Source organism: Triticum urartu, chromosome 1A (assembly GCF_056163025.1).
Source record: "Triticum urartu cultivar PI428250 chromosome 1A, HENAU_Tu73, whole genome shotgun sequence".
Taxonomy (NCBI): domain Eukaryota; kingdom Viridiplantae; phylum Streptophyta; class Magnoliopsida; order Poales; family Poaceae; genus Triticum; species Triticum urartu.
Genome location: NC_141873.1, coordinates 119,554,320 through 119,559,898, shown reverse-complemented (window position 1 = coordinate 119,559,898; position 5,579 = coordinate 119,554,320). Strand labels below are relative to the sequence as shown.

At 47.8% G+C, this 5,579-nt stretch overlaps 1 long non-coding RNA gene across 1 annotated transcript; it reads right to left on the bottom strand.

Moving 5' to 3' along the window:
- Nucleotides 1–438: 438 nt before the first annotated feature.
- On the bottom strand, nucleotides 439–2,860 carry LOC125514783 (uncharacterized). Its single transcript, XR_007286671.2, has 3 exons — nucleotides 2,125–2,860; nucleotides 1,630–1,758; nucleotides 439–841 (listed from the first exon to the last, which is right to left on the bottom strand). It is a non-coding gene; the product is annotated as an uncharacterized LOC125514783 (long non-coding RNA).
- Between the last annotated feature and the right edge of the window lie 2,719 nt (nucleotides 2,861–5,579).

The following is a 5,579-nucleotide window of genomic DNA, read 5'->3' as shown; positions in this document are numbered from 1 at the left end:
GTCTACATGAAAATTAAGAAGTGTTATTTAGTATGGATGCCCTAAAGTTTTCGTGCACGTCATGCCAAGTCAGCCAACACGTAGCATGCATATGGGTCATAAAAATGATCAAATGAGGAAGGGCTGAAGCCAAATAGTGGTTCCTCAATGCAATGATCACAGTTAGATAGCATCGGCCTACTACAGTTCATGTTACAACAACACTAGCTCAGGTGAGAAACACATAGGGTCCAAAGTACAAACCAAAAACAATCTGACTTGGGTAAACCAGGACATGATGAAACAAAATTATTCATTTTGGATTAAAAGAGGAATATGGTGTCCACCTTATAGTACAACATCATCATCAGGATTAAAACAACACATTTATAGTCAGAGTGCTGGATGAGAAAAATATCAATTGAAACCAACTAGAGCAGGTGAGCCAGGGATAAGTAGTAGCAGGAAAATAATGGTACATTCACAACTTCAGTTCAGGTAAATATCACCACATGTATCAGTATACAGGCAGCAATAGTATCATCGAGCACAGCAAAACAACAGCTTGACCCAAACTATACAGTCAACCTCCTATACACCCAACCTACAGCAGTTGTGGCTACACCCAAACTACAGCAACAGTTCTACCAGTAGCAACAAATCAAGTCAATTGTCTCACCTACAACGGCTCACCAGGAGCGAAGTTGAGGAGGGCAGGAGCAGCTGGATGCAGGTCACGGGCATGGTCGGGGAAGGACGCAGGCAGAAGGACGCAGGTCGTCCGAGGATCCCGTCGACGATGTCGCCGTCTTGGTTGCCGGAGATCTGTGGCCATGGCTGTGTCCACATGCCTGTATCCAGCCTACAGCCATCATGTGTACATTCAGTTTATTCAGCATAATCCTACTGTCATTTGTCGAGCGAACTAGCCAGTTAGTCTAAATATGTATCTGAATAACAAAGCGAGGGCATGGCCATATATATACCTCAGTGATGGCCTCAGCCTAACCAAGTCTTATCATGAATTTACAATATATTCCAAAGTTTTTACAAGTGACAAATAGTGCCAAAAGGGAAAATTGAATTATTTGTATCAAGGACAGTACTATGCTACTATACTTGGCACTTTATATTTATTATACTACTAATGATGTTACGAAATTGTTTAAATCAGTCACTTGTTATTCCTGAATTACTATTAGAACAATAAGTTGCTTGACAGTTTTACCGAAAGCTTCACAATGCCATTTGATGTAACTTGTTTCTGTTAACAAGAATTCAAATATGAAATATAACTTCAATGTCCTTCGATTTTGTCACTTAATTGTGAAACACAACAATCATTTAGGTAATTGCAGAGACTCAGTGAATCAAGAATCAAGAAAACAATAATATACGAGTGCCACAGCAACATTAATATACGAGTGTTATAATGTTCACACAATCAAGAATCAACAATCATCTAACTTGTTTCTGTTAACTCTGTAGCAACATTAATATACAAGTGTCACAGCAACATCCTCCATCCAACTTGCAGTGAATCAAGAAAACAATCAGTCGTGGACACATCTGATTCACTACAGATGGACGAACATTGCTATACCATATCTTAACCAAAAAAAAAACTTTGTATGAGGAACATTGCTATACCATATCTGGTGCCCCTTGTACTCCACCAGCTTTGTATGAGGAACATTCGATTCACCTAGAGACATTAACCCAGTTCTGGTGCCCCTTGTACTCCACCAGCTTTGTATGAGGAACATTGCTATACCATATCTGAACGAAAAAAACTATGTCATCTAGGTACACAAACCATGTCTGAAGATAACTGAAATCATGCACCAAAGATAGAGAATTCGGTTCAATGTCCAACTAAAAAAGGACCTGCTCTCTGCTCTCATATCTGAACCAGTTCTACTACACGTGCAGGTGTACCAAATCCTTCAATCAGCATATGTGCTATATGACAGGAGAGAGTTCATCCAAACACAGTTAAAGAATTTGGAGCATTCTAGCTAATAAGAAGGAAAGACCGTATGCTTCTTCTACATACGGTGGAGCTGCACCAGCATTTGTTTAAGAATCGGCATGCCTGAATTTACTGTGTGTTGCATCTGTGTTGGTAACTGAAATTAGTAGTACCTAAGGGCAGATAGCCGACGACCTTGGGACGAAACCACTACTGCGCGAGGACCGTGGCACGGCGCTCGGCCTCCCCACTGTTGGCCATGGCGACCTGCGTGAGCTCCTCCTGCAGGGCGTGTACGATGACCTCGTCGTTCTCCACCGCGTCGACCTTGACCTCAGAGGCGGGGCCAGGGGCGGCCAGTAGGAGCGAAGGACGACAGCAGTCAGCGTCTCTTGTACGGCACCAGACGCGGACGAGAGGCGTCGGAGGGCACGACCGCGTCGTCGTCGGAGAAGAAGCAGGGTGGCTCCTCTACCGGCGCGAGCGCGCGACCGTGGAGAAGCAGACTACCTCCCAGCTCGGAGAGCGGGGGGAGCCCGCCGGTTCTAGGCCGCGGTGACTCCCTTACCCTGCAGCCATCGCGTGCTCTGGTACATCTCCTACAGTCGCGTGCCGTCGGCCCCGTCGGAGAGATCCATCACCGCCGCGGCCGGTTGGAATCGATCGATCAAGGGGGGAGAGGAGGATTGTTTCCGTATCTTGGATCAGTTGGGGAGGGAGCGTGAGATGGTGGAGAAGGAAGCGAGGGGCTGGCGAGGAGGGTGCGGCGTCGCGAGAGAGAAGACGGCGGGGAGGAAGGGGAGGGGTCGGGGTGGCGATGTGGTGAGGAAGGGCGCGATGGAGAGGAGCTCCGCCGGATCTGGAAGTGGGGAGGAGGAGAGGGTAAGAAAGGAGGTGGGGTGGATGGAAAATGGACACGAGGACATAGCTAGGGTTTCGGGGTTGGTGTGGAAGGGTTGATGGCTGTCGTTGGATCCACGAGCATCTGACGGTGTTTGATGCATGATCCGCGTGAGACGTCCGCGAACCAATCAGAATGCAGTATGACGTTTTGACCATCTAAATTGGTCGCAATTGACTAAAAATAGGTAGTTACTACAAATCAACCGGATGATTTTAGCCAAAAATAAGCCGCCTGGAGAGCCGTTCGATCAGACGCACCGTAGCCACTGAATTGGGCAACTCCCATGGCAGCAGCACGCAGCAGCTCCATGGCAGCACCGCGCAATGGAACTTCAACGACCCCGGCGGCGCTTCTCTGCAGCTCCGCCCTCGTCGGAGCTTCAACGAACCCGGTGGCGCTTCACTGCAGCTCCCGCAATGCTTCACTGCAACTGCGGCGGTGCTTCACTGCAGCTCCACGGGCGCTTCATTGAAACTTTGGTAGCACTCCTGCCGGCCGCCGGTGAAGCTTCACTGCAACGCCACCGCTGCACGGCGGTGCTCCATAGCAGCATCGGCTGCCCCGTCGAACCTGCACTGCAGCATCCAATGGTTGCCGGTGAAATTTCACTATAGCGCAACATGAGGGCAACGGGTGTTGCGATGAAGCATGCAGCAGGGACGAGGATCCTGTGATGCAACACAGCGGCGATGACGGGTCCCGTGAAGATTCATGGCTTTCAAGCCAAATGATCTATCTTATGGCCACATTCATGGCATAGTTTGTTAAAATGATCTCATATTGTGCACAAGGGTGCATCTTGGGTGTAACACCCACAATGCGGCTATATCTCCCACGTGCCGGGGCACGACTTAGAGGCATAGCCGCATGGTAGGCATGTCGCAAGAGGGGTAATCTTTACACATCCCATGTACTGAATAAGAAAGGGATGAAGAGTCGGCTTACAATGGCCACTTCACACAATACATAAATATATCATACATCAACCAAGGTACAAACAAAGGTCCGACTACGCAACTAAAATAAAGAAAGACAACCCCAAATGCTAGATCCCCGATCGTCCCAACTGGGCTCCTCTACTGATCATCCGGAAAAGACACATAGTAACGGCCCAAATCCTCGTCGAACTCCCACTTGAGTTCGGTAGCATCCCCTGCACTGGCATCTTCGGCACCTGCATCTATTTGGAAGTATCTGTGAGTCACGGGGACTCAGCAATCTCACACCCGCAAGATCAATACTATTTAAGCTTAAGGGTAGGAAAAGGGTAGTGAGGTGGAGCTGCAGCAAAGTACTAAGCTTATATGGTGGATAACTTACGCAAATGAGAGCGAGAAGAGAAGCAAAGCACGGTCGAGAAGCTAATAGTGATCAAGAAGTGATCCTGATGCTACTTACGTTCAAGAATAACACGAGACCGTGTTCTCTTCCCGGACTCCACCGAAAAGAGACCATCACGGCTACACACGCGGTTGATTCATTTTAATTAAGTTATGTGTCAGGTTCTCTACAACCGGATATTAACAAATTCCCATCTGCCCATAACCGCGGGCACGTCTTTTGAAAGTTCATAACCCTGCAGGGGTGTCCCAACTTAGCCCATCACAAGCTCTCACGGTCAACAAAGGGTATTCCTTCTCCCAGGAAGACCCGATCAGACTCGGAATCCCGGTTACAAGACATTTCGACAATGGTAAAACAAGCCCAGCAAAGCCACCTGATGTGCTGACAAATCCCGATAGGAGTCGCACGTATCTCGTTCTCAGGGCACACCGGATGGGCAAGACGTCGGGTTGGCATAGACCCTGATTGCCCAGGGGGCGCCGGACATCGCCCAGTTTGGACCAACACTCAGAGGAGCACTGACCCGGGGGTTTAAAATAAAGATGACCCTTGACTCCACGGAACCCAAGGGAAAAAGTCTTAAGTGGCAAATGGTAAAACCAAGGTTGGGCCTTGCTGGAGGAGTTTTATTCAAGGCGAACTGACAAGGGGTTCCCATTACACCCAACCGCGTAAGAAACGCAAAATCAAGGAACATAACACCGGTATGACGGAAACTATGGCGGCAAGAGTGGAACAAAACACCAGGCATACGGACGAGCCTTCCACCCTTTACCAAGTATATAGATGCATTAAAGTAAATAAGAGATAATAATGATATCCCAACAATATCCATGTTCCAACAAGGAACAAACTTTATCTTCACCTGCAACTAGCAACGCTATAAGAGGGGCTGAGCAAAGCGGTAACCTAGCCAAACAACGGGTTTGCTAGGAAAGGTGGGTTAGAGGCTTGACATGGCAATATGGGAGGCATGATATAGCAAGTGGTAGGTATCGCGGCATAGCAATAGAGCGAATGACTAGCAAGCGAAGATAGAAGTGATTTCGAGGGTATGGTCGTCTTGCCTGCAAAGTTCTCAGAGTTGACGAAAGCTTGATCCTCGTTAGCGTACTCAAAAGGTTCCTCGATCATGTACTCGTCTCCTGGCTCTACGCAAAGCAAGAACACAAGCAAAGGACCAACAATCAATCACGGTGCAATGCACAAACAACATGATGCAAGACATGTCATGATATGCAAGACATGATATGCAATGCATGTGCGTGCTTTGGAAGGGAAAGAATGAACAAGGAATCAACTTGGCAAACCAAGCATGCCGCTGGAAAGATGAGATGATTTCGGTCAAAATCGATATAAAGATCACCGGAATCAGATGCA